Source organism: Primulina eburnea, chromosome 10 (assembly GCF_022965805.1).
Source record: "Primulina eburnea isolate SZY01 chromosome 10, ASM2296580v1, whole genome shotgun sequence".
Taxonomy (NCBI): domain Eukaryota; kingdom Viridiplantae; phylum Streptophyta; class Magnoliopsida; order Lamiales; family Gesneriaceae; genus Primulina; species Primulina eburnea.
In genome coordinates, this window is record NC_133110.1 from 25097480 (window position 1) to 25117757 (window position 20278).

Consider the following 20278-nt stretch of genomic DNA (forward strand, 5'->3'; position numbering starts at 1 on the left):
GTCAATCCAAGTTCTTTTTAAGAATAGCACGCAAAAGTGTTCCCAAAGTTCTATTGACAACTTCAGTTTGTCCATCCGTTTGAGGATGACAAGTAGTAGAAAACAACAATTAGTGCAAAGTTTAGCTCATAAAGTATTCCAAAAGTAACTCAAGAATTTAACATCGCGACGAGAAACAATAGTCCTAGGCATGCAATGCAACCTAGCTACTTCTCTAAAGAACAAATCCGCTATGTTTGAAGCATCATCGGTTTTATCACAAGTTATAAAATGTGACATCTTAGAGAATCTATTCACAACAACGAAAATAGAATCTCTCCCCTTCTTAGTCCTAGGCAACCTAAAATAAAGTCCATAGAAATGTCAATCCAAGTTCTTTTTAAGAATAGCACGCAAAGGTGTTCCCAAAGTTCTATTGACAACTTCAGTTTGTCCATCAGTTTGAGGATGACAAGTAGTAGAAAACAACAATTTTGTGCCAAATTTAGCCCATAAAGTCTTCCAAAAGTAACTCAAGAATTTAACATCGCGACGAGAAACAATAGTCCTAGGCATGCCACGCAACCTAACGACTTCTCTAAAGAACAAATCCGCAATGTTTGAAGCATCATCGGTTTTATGACAAGCTATAAAATGTGCCATCTTAGAGAATCTATCCACAACAACAAAAATAGAATCCCTCCCCTTCTTAGTCCTAGGCAACCCCAAAATAAAGTCCATAGAAATGTCAATCCAAGTTCTTTTTAAGAATAGCACGCAAAAGTGTTCCCAAAATTCTATTGACAACTTCAGTTTGTCCATCCGTTTGAGGATGACAAGTAGTAGAAAACAACAATTTGTGCAAAGTTTAGCTCATAAAGTATTCCAAAAGTAATTCAAGAATTTAACATCGCGACGAGAAACAATAGTCCTAGGCATGCCATGCAACCTAGCGACTTCTCTAAAGATCAAATCCGCAATGTTTGAAGCATCATCGGTTTTATGACAAGCTATAAAATGTGTCATCTTAGAGAATCTATCCACAACAACAAAAATAGAATCCCTCTCCTTCTTAGTCCTAGGCAACCCCAAAATAAAGTCCATAGAAATGTCAATCCAAGTTCCTTTTAAAAATAGCACGCAAAGGTGTTCCCAAAGTTCTATTGACAACTTCAGTGTGTCCATCCGTTTGAGGATGACAAGTAGTAGAAAACAACAATTTTGTGCCAAGTTTAGCCCATAAAGTATTCCAAAAGTAACTCAAAAATTTAACATCGCGACGAGAAACATTAGTCCTAGGCATGCCATGCAACCTAGCGACTTCTCTAAAGAACAAATCCGCAATGTTTGAAGCATCATCGGTTTTATGACAAGCTATAAAATTTGTCATCTTAGAGAATTTATCCACAACAACAAAAATAGAATCCCTCCCCTTCTTAGTCCTAGGCAACCCAAAAATGAAGTCCATAGAAATGTCAATCCAAGTTCTTTTTAAGAATAGCACGCAAAAGTGTTCCCAAAGTTCTATTGACAACTTCAGATTGTCCATCCGTTTGAGGATGACAAGTAGTAGAAAACAACAATTAGTGCCAAGTTTAGCTCATAAAGTATTCCAAAAGTAACTCAAGAATTTAACATCGCGACGAGAAACAATAGTCCTAGGCATGCCATGCAACCTAGCTACTTCTCTAAAGAACAAATCCGCTATGTTTGAAGCATCATCGGTTATATCACAAACTATAAAATGTGCCATCTTAGAGAATCTATTCACAACAACGAAAATAGAATCCCTCCCCTTCTTAGTCCTAGGCAACCTAAAATAAAGTCCATAGAAATGTCAATCCAAGTTCTTTTTAAGAATAGCACGCAAAGGTGTTCCCAAAGTTCTATTGACAACTTCAGTTTGTCCATCAGTTTGAGGATGACAAGTAGTAGAAAACAACAATTTTGTGCCAAGTTTAGCCCATAAAGTCTTCCAAAAGTAACTCAAGAATTTAATATCGCGACGAGAAACAATAGTCCTAGGCATGCCACGCAACCTAACGACTTCTCTAAAGAACAAATCCGCAATGTTTGAAGCATCATCGGTTTTATGACAAGCTATAAAATGTGCTGTAAGGCTCGAGGATTGTCAATTTTCATCAATGTCAGACTTTAAACCATGAGAATGTATAACATTTAGAGTGGAAATTTTGAAGTATGGCCGAAGCCACACCGCATCCGCGGTGTTAGAGAGACAGCACCCGCGGTGTATTGAGAGGAAATTAGTGAATTTGTGCGAACAGACACCGCACCCGCGGTGTGAGACCGCACCCGCGGTCATAGTGTTGCAATTTTTGATGAATTCGCCGTGAGCATAGCGCACCCGCGCTCTTGAGACACCGCACCCGCGGTCTGCATGCGAGATTGCCACCTTTGATTTTCGTAGTGACACATGGCATGGTATATATATATACTTTGGATTGACACTTCATTTGCATGTTTTCAGAGTGAGAGAACCGAGAGCTCTTAAGAATTCTTCAAGCTTTTGCATATTAGAATTTAGATTGTGCAACAATTTGCCATCCGGTTTGAAATCCGAGTAGAGATTCATGTTCCTCTTGACAAGGGCTACGAAAGGACATTAATCTTGACAGAGTTGACATTCCGACTTTGAGACTTCGATCGACGATTCGACAAGAAAGGTATAATTCATGTGGTCACGGGATTGCACAACTCGATTCAGATTTGATACGAGTTTCCCTAAATCACATACTAGATTGTTATTACATTTGATTATGTAATGCCTTGTTTATTGATTTATATTCGAGTCCTGAGATAGGAGAGATTGGCAGACTTGCCAAAAACTAGACGTTTCGGTGTATCGTCGCATAGGAGCAGATTTGCTATATGTGTAGACCCTCGATACAGAGTTGACCGAAGTCTAGGAATAAGACGTACCGTTGCCCCGAGTGGTTGGGTAGGTAACAGACCGTCTTATTCACACCGGGATCCCTAGATTAGAAAAGAGTCAAGTCAAGATCTGAATGTTGAATACAGATTTGTATTCTACTACATGTTTAGATCTTATTCATGTTACTTGATTTATGCTATGCATTTGTACATGATTTATGACATTGCATGCATCCATGTTTTATACTGGGATATGTTCTCACCGGAGTTATCCGGCTGTTGTCGTGTCTGTATGTGTGCATGGCAACAGGTGGGGCAGGATCGGGGTCACGAGCTAGATGAGAGATGATGATAGCGTGGAGATCTCGGGCATTGCAGATTACTAGTGGTTTCTTATGGCACTTGTACTACTTATGTTTATAGTTGTCATGTGAACACTAGTGTATGTTGTACGAACAGACTTGTATGTACATTACGTTGTTTAATTTCTATCGAGATATGTTATGCTTTAGTTAATACATTTGAATTAAAATTTAAAAGCAAAATTTTTACCCACATTTTCGAACAAAGATCCAATTAAATCCCAAAAGAATAGAGTTAGAGCCCGGGTCCCCACATGTGCCATCTTAGAGAATCTATCCACAACAACAAAAATAGAATCCCTCCCCTTCTTAGTCCTAGGCAACCCCAAAATAAAGTCCATAGAAATGTCAATCCAAGTTCTTTTTAAGAATAGCACGCAAAGGTGTTCCCAAAGTTCTATTGACAACTTCAGTTTGTCCCTCCGTTTGAGGATGACAAGTAGTAGAAAACAACAATTTTGTGCCAAGTTCAGCCCATAAAGTATTCCAAAAGTAACTCAAAAATTTAACATCGCGACGAGAAACAATAGTCCTAGGCATGCCATGCAACCTAGCGACTTCTCTAAAGAACAAATCCGCAATGTTTGAAGCATCATCGGTTTTATGACAAGCTATAAAATTTGTCATCTTAGAGAATTTATCCACAACAACAAAAATAGAATCCCTCCCCTTCTTAGTCCTAGGCAACCCAAAAATAAAGTCCATAGAAATGTCAATCCAAGTTCTTTTTAAGAATAGCACGCAAAAGTGTTCCCAAAGTTCTATTGATAACTTCAGATTTTCCATCCGTTTGAGGATGACAAGTAGTAGAAAACAACAATTTTGTGCCAAGTTTAGCCCATAAAGTCTTCCAAAAGTAACTCAAGAATTTAACATCGCGACGAGAAACAATAGTCCTAGGCATGCCATGCAACCTAGCGACTTATCTAAAGAACAAATCCGCTATGTTTGAAGCATCATCGGTTTTATGAGAAGCTATAAAATGTGCCATCTTAGAGAATCTATCCACAACAAAAAAAATAGAATCCCTCCCCTTCTTATTCCTAGGCAACCCCAAAATAAAGTCCATATAAATGTCAATCCAAGTTCGTTTTAAGAAGAGCACGCAAAAGTGTTTCCAAAGTTCTATTCACAACTTCAGTTTGTCCATCCGTTTGAGGATGACAAGTAGTAGAAAACAACAATTAGTGCCAAGTTTAGCTCATTAAGTATTCCAAAAGTAACTCTAGAATTTAACATCGCGACGAGAAACAATAGTCCTAGGCATGCCATGCAACCTAGCGACTTCTCTAAAGATCAAATCCGCAATGTTTGAAGCATCATCGGTTTTATGACAAGCTATAAAATGTGTCATATTTGAGAATCTATCCACAACAACAAAAATAGAATCCCTCCCCTTCTTAGTCCTAGGCAACCCAAAAATAAAGTCCATAGAAATGTCAATCCAAGTTCTTTTTAAGAATAGCACGCAAAGGTGTTCCCAAAGTTCTATTGACAACTTCAGTTTGTCCATCCGTTTGAGGATGACAAGTAGTAGAAAACAACAATTTTGAGCCAAGTTTAGCCCATAAAGTATTCCAAAAGTAACTCAAAAATTTAACATCGCGACGAGAAACAATAGTCCTAGGCATGCCATGCAACCTAGCGACTTCTCTAAAGAACAAATCCGCAATGTTTGAAGCATCATCGGTTTTATGACAAGCTATAAAATTTGTCATCTTAGAGAATTTATCCACAACAACAAAAATAGAATCCCTCCCCTTCTTAGTCCTAGGCAACCCAAAAATAAAGTCCATAGAAATGTCAATCCAAGTTCTTTTTAAGAATAGCACGCAAAAGTGTTCCCAAAGTTCTATTGACAACTTCAGATTGTCCATCCGTTTGAGGATGACAAGTAGTAGAAAACAACAATTTTGTGCAAAGTTTAGCCCATAAAGTCTTCCAAAAGTAACTCAAGAATTTAACATCGCGACGAGAAACAATAGTCCTAGGCATGCCATGCAACCTAGCGACTTATCTAAAGAACAAATCCGCTATGTTTGAAGCATCATCGGTTTTATGACAAGCTATAAAATGTGCCATCTTAGAGAATCTATCCACAACAACAAAAATAGAATCACTCCCCTTCTTAGTCCTAGGCAACCCCAAAACAAAGTCCATAGAAATTTCAATCCAAGTTCTTTTTAAGAATAGCACGCAAAAGTGTTCCCAAAATTCTATTGACAACTTCAGTTTGTCCATCCGTTTGAGGATGACAAGTAGTAGAAAACAACAATTTGTGCCAAGTTTAGCTCATAAAGTATTCCAAAAGTAACTCAAGAATTTAACATCGCGACGAGAAACAATAGTCCTAGGCATGCCATGCAACCTAGCGACTTCTCTAAAGAACAAATCAGCTACGTTTGAAGCATCATCGGTTTTATGACAAGCTATAAAATGTGCCATCTTAGAGAATCTATCCACAACAACAAAAATAGAATCCCTCCCCTTCTAAGTCCTAGGCAACCCCAAAATAAAGTCCATAGAAATGTCAATCCACGTTCTTTTTAAGAATAGCACGCAAAAGTGTTCCCAAAATTCTATTGACAACTTCAGTTTGTCCATCCGTTTGAGGATGACAAGTAGTAGAAAACAACAATTTTGTGCCAAGTTTAGCCCATAAAGTCTTCCAAAAGTAACTCAAGAATTTAACATCGCGACGAGAAACAATAATCCTAGGCATGCCACGCAACCTAACGACTTCTCTAATGAACAAATCCGCAATGTTTGAAGCATCATCGGTTTTATGACAAGCTATAAAATGTGCCATCTTAGAGAATCTATACACAACAACAAATATAGAATCCCTCCCCTTCTTAGTCCTAGGCAACCCCAAAATAAAGCCCATAGAAATGTCAATCCAAGTTCTTTTTAAGAATTGCACGCAAAAGTGTTCCCAAAATTCTATTGACAACTTCAGTTTGTCCATCCGTTTGAGGATGACAAGTAGTAGAAAACAACAATTTTGTGCCAAGTTTAGCACATAAAGTCTTCCAAAAGTAACTCACGAATTTAACATCGCGACGAGAAACAATAGTCCTAGGCATGCCACGCAACCTAACGACTTCTCTAAAGAACAAATCCGCAATGTTTGAAGCATCATCGGTTTTATGACAAGCTATAAAATGTGCCATCTTAGAGAATCCATACACAACAACAAAAATAGAATCCCTCCCCTTCTTAGTCCTAGGCAACCCCAAAATAAAGTCCATAGAAATGTCAATCCAAGTTATTTTTAAGAATAGCACGCAAAAGTGTTCCCAAAGTTCTATTGACAACTTCAGTTTGTCCATCCGTTTGAGGATGACAAGTAGTAGAAAACAACAATTTTGTGCCAAGTTTATCCCATAAAGTCTTCCAAAAGTAACTCAAGAATTTAACATCGCGACGAGAAACAATAATCCTAGGCATGCCACGCAACCTAACGACTTCTCTAATGAACAAATCCGCAATGTTTGAAGCATCATCGGTTTTATGACAAGCTATAAAATGTGCCATCTTAGAGAATCTATCCACAACAACGAAAATAGAATCCCTCCCATTCTTAGTCCTAGGCAACCCCAAAATAAATTCCATAGAAATGTCAATCCAAGTTCTTTTTAAGAATAGCACGCAAAGGTGTTCCCAAAGTTCTATTGACAACTTCAGTTTGTCCATCCGTTTGAGGATGACAAGTAGTAGAAAACAACAATTTTGTGCCAAGTTTAGCCCATAAAGTCTTCCAAAAGTAACTCACGAATTTAACATCGCGACGAGAAAAAATAGTCCTAGGCATGCCACGCAACCTAACGACTTCTCTAAAGAACAAATCCGCAATGTTTGAAGCATCATCGGTTTTATGACAAGCTATAAAATGTGCCATCTTAGAGAATCTATACACAACAACAAAAATAGAATCCCTCCCCTTCTTAGTCCTAGGCAACCCACAAATAAAGTCCATAGAAATGTCAATCCAAGTTATTTTTAAGAATAGCACGCAAAAGTGTTCCCAAAGTTCTATTGACAACTTCAGTTTGTCCATCCGTTTGAGGATGACAAGTAGTAGAAAACAACAATTTTGTGCCAAGTTTAGCCCATAAAGTATTCCAAAAGTAACTCAAGAATTTAACATCGCGACGAGAAACAATAGTCCTAGGCATGCCATGCAATCTAGCGACTTCTCTAAAGAACAAATCAGCTACGTTTGAAGCATCATCGGTTTTATGACAAGCTATAAAATGTGCCATCTTAGAGAATCTATCCACAACAACAAAAATAGAATCCCTCTCCTTCTTAGTCCAAGGCAACCCCAAAATAAAGTTCATAGAAATGTCAATCCAAGTTCTTTTTAAGAATAGCACGCAAAAGTGTTCCCAAAGTTCTATTGACAACTTCAGATTGTCCATCCGTTTGAGGATGACAAGTAGTAGAAAACAACAATTTTGTGCCAAGTTTAGCCCATAAAGTCTTCCAAAAGTAACTCAAGAATTTAACATCGCGACGAGAAACAATAGTCCTAGGCATGCCATGCAGCCTAGCTACTTCTCTAAAGAACAAATCCGCTATGTTTGAAGCATCATCGGTTTTATGACAAGCTATTAAATGTGCCATCTTAGAGAATCTATCCACAACAACAAAAATAGAATCCCTCCCCTTCTTAGTCCTAGGCAACTCCAAAATAAAATCCATAGAAATGTCAATCCAAGTTCTTTTTAAGAATAGCACGCAAAAGTGTTCCCAAAGTTCTTTTGACAACTTAAGTTTTTCCATCCGTTTGAGGATGACAAGTAGTAAAAAACAACAATTTGTGCCAAGTTTAGCTCATAAAGTATTCCAAAAGTAACTCAAGAATTTAACATCGCGACAAGAAACAATAGTCCTAGGCATGCCATGCAACCTAACGACTTCTCTAAAGAACAAATCCGCAATGTTTGAAGCATCATCGGTTTTATGACAAGCTATAAAATGTGCCATCTTAGAGAATCTATCCACAACAACAAAAATAGAATCCCTCCCCTTCTTAGTCCTAGGCAACCCCAAAATAAAGTCCATAGAAATGTCAATCCAAGTTCTTTTTAATAATAGCACGCAAAAGTGTTCCAAAAATTCTATTGACAACTTCAGTTTGTCCATCCGTTTGAGGATGACAAATAGTAGAAAACAACAATTTGTGCCAAGTTTAGCTCATAAATTATTCCAAAAGTAACTCAAGAATTGAACATCGCGACGAGACACAATAGTCCTAAGCATGCCATGCAACCTAGCGACTTCTCTAAAGATCAAATCCGCAATGTTTGAAGAATCATCGGTTTTATGACAAGCTATAAAATGTGCCATATTAGAGAATCTATCCACAACAACAAAAATAGAATCCCTCCCCTTCTTAGTCCTAGGCAACCCCAAAATAAAGTCCATAGAAATGTCAATCCAAGTTCTTTTTAAGAATAGCACGCAAAAGTGTTCCCAAAGTTCTATTGACAACTTCAGATTGTCCATCCGTTTGAGGATGACAAGTAGTAGAAAACAACAATTAGTGCCAAGTTTAGCTCATAAAGTATTCCAAAAGTAACTCAAGAATTTAACATCGCGACGAGAAACAATAGTCCTAGGCATGCCATGCAACCTAGCGACTTTTCTAAAGAACAAATCCGCAATGTTTGAAGCATCATCGGTTTTATGACAAGCTATAAAATGTGCCATCTTAGAGAATCTATCCACAACAACGAAAATAGAATCCCTCCCATTCTTAGTCCTAGGCAACCCCAAAATAAATTCCATAGAAATGTCAATCCAAGTTCTTTTTAAGAATAGCACGCAAAGGTGTTCCCAAAGTTCTATTGACAACTTCAGTTTGTCCATCTGTTTGAGGATAACAAGTAGTAGAAAACTACAATTTTGTGCCAAGTTTAGCCCATAAAGTCATCCAAAAGTAACTCAAGAATTTAACATCGCGACGAGAAACAATAGTCCTAGGCATGCCATGCAACCTAACGACTTCTCTAAAGAACAAATCCGCAATGTTTGAAGCATCTTCGGTTTTATGACAAGCTATAAAATGTGCCATCTTAGAAAATCTATCCACAACAACAAAAATAGAATCCCTCACCTTCTTAGTCCTAGGCAACCCAAAATAAAGTCCATATAAATGTCAATCCAAGTTCTTTTTGAGAATAGCACACAAAAGTGTTCCCAAAGTTCTATTGACAACTTCAGTTTGTCTATCCGTTTGAGGATGACAAGTAGTAGAAAACAACAATTTTGTGTCAAGTTTAGCCCATAAAGTATTCCAAAAGTAACTCAAGAATTTAACATCGCGACGAGAAACAATAGTTCTAGGCATGCCATGCAACCTAGCGACTTCTCTAAAGAACAAATCCGCAATGTTTGAAGCATCATCGGTTTTATGACAAGCTATAAAATGTGCCATCTTAGAGAATCTATCCACAACAACAAAAATAGAATCCCTCCCCTTCTTAGTCCTAGGCAACCCCAAAATAAAGTCCATAGAAATGTCAATCCAAGTTCTTTTTAAGAATAGCACGCAAAAGTGTTCTCAAAGTTCTATTGACAACTTCAGATTGTCCATCCGTTTGAGGATGACAAGTAGTAGAAAACAACAATTAGTGCCAAGTTTAGCTCATAAAGTATTCCAAAAGTAACTCAAGAATTTAACATCGCGACGAGAAACAATAGTCCTAGGCATGCCATGCAACCTAGCTACTTCTCTAAAGAACAAATCCGCTATGTTTGAAGCATCATCGGTTTTATGACAAGCTATAAAATGTGCCATCTTAGAGAATCTATTCACAACAACGAAAATAGAATCCCTCCCCTTCTTAGTCCTAGGCAACCTAAAATAAAGTCCATAGAAATGTCAATCCAAGTTCTTTTTAAGAATAGCACGCAAAGGTGTTCCCAAAGTTTAATTGACAACTTCAGTTTGTCCATCAGTTTGAGGATGACAAGTAGTAGAAAACAACAATTTTGTGCCAAGTTTAGCCCATAAAGTCTTCCAAAAGTAACTCAAGAATTTAACATCGCGACGAGAAACAATAGTCCTAGGCATGCCATGCAACCTAACGACTTCTCTAAAGAACAAATCCGCAATGTTTGAAGCATCTTCGGTTTTATGACAAGCTATAAAATGTGCCATCTTAGAAAATCTATCCACAATAACAAAAATAGAATCCCTCACCTTCTTAGTCCTAGGCAACCCAAAATAAAGTCCATATAAATGTCAATCCAAGTTCTTTTTAAGAATTGCACAAAAAAGTGTTCCCAAAGTTCTATTGACAACTTCAGTTTGTCCTTCCGTTTGAGGATGACAAGTAGTAGAAAACAACAATTTTGTGTCAAGTTTAGCCCATAAAGTATTCCAAAAGTAACTCAAGAATTTAACATCGCGACGAGAAACAATAGTCCTAGGCATGCCATGCAACCTAGAGACTTCTCTAAAGAACAAATCCGCAATGTTTGAAGCATCATCGGTTTTATGACAAGCTATAAAATGTGCCATCTTAGAGAATCTATCCACAACAACAAAAATAGAATCCCTCCCCTTCTTAGTCCTAGGCAACCCCAAAATAAAGTCCATAGAAATGTCAATCCAAGTTCTTTTTAAGAATAGCACGCAAAAGTGTTCCCAAAGTTCTATTGACAACTTCAGATTGTCCATCCGTTTGAGGATGACAAGTAGTAGAAAACAACAATTAGTGCCAAGTTTAGCTCATAAAGTATTCCAAAAGTAACTCAAGAATTTAACATCGCGACGAGAAACAATAGTCCTAGGCATGCCATGCAACCTAGCTACTTCTCTAAAGAACAAATCCGCTATGTTTGAAGCATCATTGGTTTTATGACAAGCTATAAAATGTGCCATCTTAGAGAATCTATTCACAACAACGAAAATAGAATCCCTCCCCTTCTTAGTCCTAGGCAACCTAAAATAAAGTCCATAGAAATGTCAATCCAAGTTCTTTTTAAGAATAGCACGCAATGGTGTTCCCAAAGTTCTATTGACAACTTCAGTTTGTCCATCAGTTTGAGGATGACAAGTAGTAGAAAACAACAATTTTGTGCCAAGTTTAGCCCATAAAGTCTTCCAAAAGTAACTCAAGAATTTAATATCGCGACGAGAAACAATAGTCCTAGGCATGCTACGCAACCTAACGACTTCTCTAAAGAACAAATCCGCAATGTTTGAAGCATCATCGGTTTTATGACAAGCTATAAAATGTGCCATCTTAGAGAATCTATCCACAACAACAAAAATAGAATCCCTCCCCTTCTTAGTCCTAGGCAACCCCAAAATAAAGTCTATAGAAATGTCAATCCAAGTTCTTTTAAGAATAGCACGCAAAAGTGTTCCCAAAATTCTATTGACAACTTCAGTTTGTCCATCCGTTTGAGGATGACAAGTAGTAGAAAACAACAATTTGTGCCAAGTTTAGCTCATAAAGTATTCCAAAAGTAACTCAAGAATTTAACATCGCGACGAGAAACAATAGTCCTAGGCATGCCACGCAACCTAACGACTTCTCTAAAGAACAAATCCGCAATGTTTGAAGCATCATCGGTTTTATGACAAGCTATAAAATGTGCCATCTTAGAGAATCTATACACAACAACAAATATAGAATCCCTCCCCTTCTTAGTCCTAGGCAACCCCAAAATAAAGTCCATAGAAATGTCAATCCAAGTTCTTTTTAAGAATTGCACGCAAAAGTGTTCCCAAAATTCTATTGACAACTTCAGTTTGTCCATCCGTTTGAGGATGACAAGTAGTAGAAAACAACAATTTTGTGCCAAGTTTAGCCCATAAAGTCTTCCAAAAGTAACTCAAGAATTTAACATCGCGACGAGAAACAATAGTCCTAGGCATGCCACGCAACCTAACGACTTCTCTAAAGAACAAATCCGCAATGTTTGAAGCATCATCGGTTTTATGACAAGCTATAAAATGTGCCATCTTAGAGAATCTATACACAACAACAAAAATAGAATCCCTCCCCTTCTTAGTCCTAGGCAACCCACAAATAAAGTCCATAGAAATGTCAATCCAAGTTATTTTTAAGAATAGCACGCAAAAGTGTTCCCAAAGTTCTATTGACAACTTCAGTTTGTCCATCCGTTTGAGGATGACAAGTAGTAGAAAACAACAATTTTGTGCCAAGTTTAGCCCATAAAGTATTCCAAAAGTAACTCAAGAATTTAACATCGCGACGAGAAACAATAGTCCTAGGCATGCCATGCAATCTAGCGACTTCTCTAAAGAACAAATCAGCTACGTTTGAAGCATCATCGGTTTTATGACAAGCTATAAAATGTGCCATCTTAGAGAATCTATCCACAACAACAAAAATAGAATCCCTCTCCTTCTTAGTCCAAGGCAACCCCAAAATAAAGTTCATAGAAATGTCAATCCAAGTTCTTTTTAAGAATAGCACGCAAAAGTGTTCCCAAAGTTCTATTGACAACTTCAGATTGTCCATCCGTTTGAGGATGACAAGTAGTAGAAAACAACAATTTTGTGCCAAGTTTAGCCCATAAAGTCTTCCAAAAGTAACTCAAGAATTTAACATCGCGACGAGAAACAATAGTCCTAGGCATGCCATGCAGCCTAGCTACTTCTCTAAAGAACAAATCCGCTATGTTTGAAGCATCATCGGTTTTATGACAAGCTATTAAATGTGCCATCTTAGAGAATCTATCCACAACAACAAAAATAGAATCCCTCCCCTTCTTAGTCCTAGGCAACTCCAAAATAAATCCATAGAAATGTCAATCCAAGTTCTTTTTAAGAATAGCACGCAAAAGTGTTCCCAAAGTTCTTTTGACAACTTAAGTTTTTCCATCCGTTTGAGGATGACAAGTAGTAAAAAACAACAATTTGTGCCAAGTTTAGCTCATAAAGTATTCCAAAAGTAACTCAAGAATTTAACATCGCGACAAGAAACAATAGTCCTAGGCATGCCATGCAACCTAACGACTTCTCTAAAGAACAAATCCGCAATGTTTGAAGCATCATCGGTTTTATGACAAGCTATAAAATGTGCCATCTTAGAGAATCTATCCACAACAACAAAAATAGAATCCCTCCCCTTCTTAGTCCTAGGCAACCCCAAAATAAAGTCCATAGAAATGTCAATCCAAGTTCTTTTTAATAATAGCACGCAAAAGTGTTCCAAAAATTCTATTGACAACTTCAGTTTGTCCATCCGTTTGAGGATGACAAATAGTAGAAAACAACAATTTGTGCCAAGTTTAGCTCATAAATTATTCCAAAAGTAACTCAAGAATTGAACATCGCGACGAGACACAATAGTCCTAAGCATGCCATGCAACCTAGCGACTTCTCTAAAGATCAAATCCGCAATGTTTGAAGAATCATCGGTTTTATGACAAGCTATAAAATGTGCCATATTAGAGAATCTATCCACAACAACAAAAATAGAATCCCTCCCCTTCTTAGTCCTAGGCAACCCCAAAATAAAGTCCATAGAAATGTCAATCCAAGTTCTTTTTAAGAATAGCACGCAAAAGTGTTCCCAAAGTTCTATTGACAACTTCAGATTGTCCATCCGTTTGAGGATGACAAGTAGTAGAAAACAACAATTAGTGCCAAGTTTAGCTCATAAAGTATTCCAAAAGTAACTCAAGAATTTAACATCGCGACGAGAAACAATAGTCCTAGGCATGCCATGCAACCTAGCGACTTCTCTAAAGAACAAATCCGCAATGTTTGAAGCATCATCGGTTTTATGACAAGCTATAAAATGTGCCATCTTAGAGAATCTATCCACAACAACAAAAATAGAATCCCTCCCATTCTTAGTCCTAGGCAACCCCAAAATAAAGTCCATAGAAATGTCAATCCAAGTTCTTTTTAAGAATAGCACGCAAAAGTGTTCCCAAAGTTCTATTGACAACTTCAGTTTGTCCATCTGTTTGAGGATGACAAGTAGTAGAAAACAACAATTTTGTGCCAAGTTTAGCCCATAAAGTCATCCAAAAGTAACTCAAGAATTTAACATCGCGACGAGAAACAATAGTCCTAGGCATGCCATGCAACCTAACGACTTCTCTAAAGAACAAATCCGCAATGTTTGAAGCATCATCGGTTTTATGACAAGCTATAAAATGTGCCATCTTAGAAAATCTATCCACAACAACAAAAATAGAATCCCTCACCTTCTTAGTCCTAGGCAACCCAAAATAAAGTCCATAGAAATGTCAATCCAAGTTCTTTTTAAGAATAGCACACAAAAGTGTTCCCAAAGTTCTATTGACAACTTCAGTTTGTCCTATCCGTTTGAGGATGACAAGTAGTAGAAAACAACAATTTTGTGTCAAGTTTAGCCCATAAAGTATTCCAAAAGTAACTCAAGAATTTAACATCGCGACGAGAAACAATAGTCCTAGGCATGCCATGCAACCTAGCGACTTCTCTAAAGAACAAATCCGCAATGTTTGAAGCATCATCGGTTTTATGACAAGCTATAAAATGTGCCATCTTAGAGAATCTATCCACAACAACAAAAATAGAATCCCTCCCCTTCTTAGTCCTAGGCAACCCCAAAATAAAGTCCATAGAAATGTCAATCCAAGTTCTTTTTAAGAATAGCACGCAAAAGTGTTCTCAAAGTTCTATTGACAACTTCAGTTTGTCCATCCGTTTGAGGATGACAAGTAGTAGAAAACAACAATTTGTGCCAAGTTTAGCTCATAAAGTATTCCAAAAGTAACTCAAGAATTTAACATCGCGACGAGAAACAATAGTCCTAGGCATGCCATGCAACCTAGCTACTTCTCTAAAGAACAAATCCGCAATGTTTGAAGCATCATCGGTTTTATGACAAGCTATAAAATGTGCCATCTTAGAGAATCTATCCACAACAACAAAAATAGAATCCCTCCCCTTCTTAGTCCTAGGCAACCCCAAAATAAAGTCCATAGAAATGTCAATCCAAGTTCTTTTTAAGAATAGCACGCAAAAGTGTTCCCAAAATTCTATTGACAACTTCAGTTTGTCCATCCGTTTGAGGATGACAAGTAGTAGAAAACAACAATTTGTGCCAAGTTTAGCTCATAAAGTATTCCAAAAGTAACTCAAGAATTTAACATCGCGACGAGAAACAATAGTCCTAGGCATGCCATGCAACCTAGCGACTTCTCTAAAGAACAAATCCGCAATGTTTGAAGCATCATCGGTTTTATGACAAGCTATAAAATGTGCCATCTTAGAGAATCTATCCACAACAACAAAAATAGAATCCCTCCCCTTCTTAGTCCTAGGCAACCCCAAAATAAAGTCCATAGAAATGTCAATCCAAGTTCTTTTTAAGAATAGCACGCAAAAGTGTTCCCAAAGTTCTATTGACAACTTCAGTTTGTCCATCCGTTTGAGGATGACAAGTAGTAGAAAACAACAATTTGTGCCAAGTTTAGCTCATAAAGTATTCCAAAAGTAACTCAAGAATTTAACATCGCGACGAGAAACAATAGTCCTAGGCATGCCATGCAACCTAACGACTTCTCTAAAGAACAAATCCGCAATGTTTGAAGCATCATCGGTTTTATGACAAGCTATAAAATGTGCCATCTTAGAGAATCTATCCACAACAACGAAAATAGAATCCCTCCCATTCTTAGTCCTAGGCAACCCCAAAATAAATTCCATAGAAATGTCAATCCAAGTTCTTTTTAAGAATAGCACGCAAAGGTGTTCCCAAAGTTCTATTGACAACTTCAGTTTGTCCATCCGTTTGAGGATGACAAGTAGTAGAAAACAACAATTTTGTGCCAAGTTTAGCCCATAAAGTCTTCCAAAAGTAACTCAAGAATTTAACATCGCGACGAGAAACAATAGTCCTAGGCATGCCATGCAACCTAACGACTTCTCTAAAGAACAAATCCGCAATGTTTGAAGCATCATCGGTTTTATGACAAGCTATAAAATGTGCCATCTTAGAGAATCTATCCACAACAACAAAAATAGAATCCCTCCCCTTCTTAGTCCTAGGCAACCCAAAATAAAGTCCATAGAAATGTCAATCCAAGTTCTTTTTAAGAATAGCACGCAAAAGTGTTCCCAAAGTTCTATTGACAACTTCAGTTTGTCCATCCGTTTGAGGATGACAAGTAGTAGAAAACAACAATTTTGTGCCAAGTTTAGCCCATAAAGTATTCCAAAAGTAACTCAAGAATTTAACATCGCGACGAGAAACAATAGTCCTAGGCATGCCATGCAACCTAGCGACTTCTCTAAAGAACAAATCCGCTAATGTTTGAAGCATCATCGGTTTTATGACAAGCTATAAAATGTGCCATCTTAGAGAATCTATCCACAACAACAAAAATAGAATCCCTCCCCTTCTTAGTCCTAGGCAACCCCAAAATAAAGTCCATAGAAATGTCAATCCAAGTTCTTTTTAAGAATAGCACGCAAAAGTGTTCCCAAAGTTCTATTGACAACTTCAGATTGTCCATCCGTTTGAGGATGACAAGTAGTAGAAAACAACAATTTTGTGCCAAGTTTAGCCCATAAAGTCTTCCAAAAGTAACTCAAGAATTTAACATCGCGACGAGAAACAATAGTCCTAGGCATGCCATGCAACCTAGCTACTTCTCTAAAGAACAAATCCGCTATGTTTGAAGCATCATCGGTTTTATGACAAGCTATAAAATGTGCCATCTTAGAGAATCTATCCACAACAACAAAATAGAATCCCTCCCCTTCTTAGTCCTAGGCAACCTCAAAATAAAGTCCATAGAAATGTCAATCCAAGTTCTTTTTAAGAATAGCACGCAAAAGTGTTCCCAAAGTTCTATTGACAACTTCAGTTTGTCCATCCGTTTGAGGATGACAAGTAGTAGAAAACAACAATTTTGTGCCAAGTTTAGCTCATAAAGTATTCCAAAAGTAACTCAAGAATTTAACATCGCGACAAGAAACAATAGTCCTAGGCATGCCATGCAACCTAACGACTTCTCTAAAGAACAAATCCGCAATGTTTGAAGCATCATCGGTTTTATGACAAGCTATAAAATGTGCCATCTTAGAGAATCTATCCACAACAACAAAAATAGAATCCCTCCCCTTCTTAGTCCTAGGCAACCCCAAAATAAAGTCCATAGAAATGTCAATCCAAGTTCTTTTTAAGAATTGCACGCAAAAGTGTTCCCAAAGTTCTATTGACAACTTCAGTTTGTCCATCCGTTTGAGGATGACAAGTAGTAGAAAACAACAATTTGTGCCAAGTTTAGCTCCATAAAGTATTCCAAAAGTAACTCAAGAATTTAACATCGCGACGAGAAACAATAGTCCTAGGCATGCCATGCAACCTAGCGACTTCTCTAAAGAACAAATCCGCAATGTTTGAAGCATCATCGGTTTTATGACAAGCTATAAAATGTGCCATCTTAGAGAATCTATCCACAACAACAAAAATAGAATCCCTCCCCTTCTTAGTCCTAGGCAACCCCAAAATAAAGTCCATAGAAATGTCAATCCAAGTTCCTTTTAAGAATAGCACGCAAAAGTGTTCCCAAAGTTCTATTGACAACTTCAGATTGTCCATCCGTTTGAGGATGACAAGTAGTAGAAAACAACAATTAGTGCCAAGTTTAGCTCATAAAGTATTCCAAAAGTAACTCAAGAATTTAACATCGCGACGAGAAACAATAGTCCTAGGCATGCCATGCAACCTAGCGACTTCTCTAAAGAACAAATCCGCAATGTTTGAAGCATCATCGGTTTTATGACAAGCTATAAAATGTGCCATCTTAGAGAATCTATCCACAACAACGAAAATAGAATCCCTCCCCTTCTTAGTCCTAGGCAACCCCAAAATAAATTCCATAGAAATGTCAATCCAAGTTCTTTTTAAGAATAGCACGCAAAGGTGTTCCCAAAGTTCTATTGACAACTTCAGTTTGTCCATCTGTTTGAGGATAACAAGTAGTAGAAAACAACAATTTTGTGCCAAGTTTAGCCCATAAAGTCATCCAAAAGTAACTCAAGAATTTAACATCGCGACGAGAAACAATAGTCCTAGGCATGCCATGCAACCTAACGACTTCTCTAAAGAACAAATCCGCAATGTTTGAAGCATCATCGGTTTTATGACAAGCTATAAAATGTGCCATCTTAGAAATCTATCCACAACAACAAAAATAGAATCCCTCCCCTTCTTAGTCCTAGGCAACCCAAAATAAAGTCCATATAAATGTCAATCCAAGTTCTTTTAAGAATAGCACACAAAAGTGTTCCCAAAGTTCTATTGACAACTTCAGTTTGTCCATCCGTTTGAGGATGACAAGTAGTAGAAAACAACAATTTTGTGTCAAGTTTAGCCCATAAAGTATTCCAAAAGTAACTCAAGAATTTAACATCGCGACGAGAAACAATAGTCCTAGGCATGCCATGCAACCTAGCGACTTCTCTAAAGAACAAATCCGCAATGTTTGAAGCATCATCGGTTTTATGACAAGCTATAAAATGTGCCATCTTAGAGAATCTATCCACAACAACAAAAATAGAATCCCTCCCCTTCTTAGTCCTAGGCAACCCCAAAATAAAGTCCATAGAAATGTCAATCCAAGTTCTTTTTAAGAATAGCACGCAAAAGTGTTCCCAAAGTTCTATTGACAACTTCAGATTGTCCATCCGTTTGAGGATGACAAGTAGTAGAAAACAACAATTAGTGCCAAGTTTAGCTCATAAAGTATTCCAAAAGTAACTCAAGAATTTAACATCGCGACGAGAAACAATAGTCCTAGGCATGCCATGCAACCTAGCTACTTCTCTAAAGAACAAATCCGCTATGTTTGAAGCATCATCGGTTTTATGACAAGCTATAAAATGTGCCATCTTAGAGAATCTATCACAACAACGAAAATAGAATCTCTCCCCTTCTTAGTCCTAGGCAACCCTAAAATAAAGTCCATAGAAATGTCAATCCAAGTTCTTTTTAAGAATAGCACGCAAAGGTGTTCCCAAAGTTCTATTGACAACTTCAGTTTGTCCATCAGTTTGAGGATGACAAGTAGTAGAAAACAACAATTTTGTGCCAAGTTTAGCTCATAAAGTCTTCCAAAAGTAACTCAAGAATTTAACATCGCGACGAGAAACAATAGTCCTAGGCATGCCATGCAACCTAACGACTTCTCTAAAGAACAAATCCGCAATGTTTGAAGCATCATCGGTTTTATGACAAGCTATAAAATGTGCCATCTTAGAAATTCTTACCACAATGTAATAGCCGAGCCCGGTGACGTACGGTTTACGCCTTTATTGTGTATTTGGGTTTTCTTTATTAGCTGTTTAGAGTTTGTGTTTTGGGTCATAGTATTATGGTTATTGTTTATTGAGAATTCGTTGGTGTTGATTGTTCGTTTCAGCGTTCGGATCGATTTCGTTGAGTTTGTCTGTTCATGCCGTGAGTAGAGTTGCACCCGCGCTCTTAGAGGAGTGCCCCCTCGGTGTAGCTTTTCATCATTTTGGATTTGGAGGCCGTGGCATCACCGCACCCCGCGGCATGCAAGGACCGCACCCGCGGTGTGCACCGCACCCGCGGTTTAAATGTAGACCGCACCCGCGGTGTTCGTGATGCGGATTTATTTGGTTGCCGTGAGCTTAGCGCACCCGCGGTGCTGTGGTGACCGCACCCGCGGTGTAAGTATGGGCGAGATATTTAGCTACTTTTTGGGAGTTGTTGGCCATACCTTATCCATTTCTTTCCCTTCCATTCGAGATTTCCCTCCATTGGCAAGGGTTTTCCTCTATTTCTTTTGCTTCCTACCTTTGATTCTTGGAGTTATTTGGATTTCCGATTTGAGATCAACGTTCTCCGTGGTATAAGGAAGCTTAGGTAAGTTTTTGGTGCGATTCTATCATAGTTTTTGGAGATGAGTTGCTATAGGTTGATATTTTGGTTGGTTTAATGGATTATTTAACTTGTATTTGTGGATATAGAGTTGATATTGGTGTTGTTTTTGGATTATTGTTGTAGGTGGTATATCAAGAG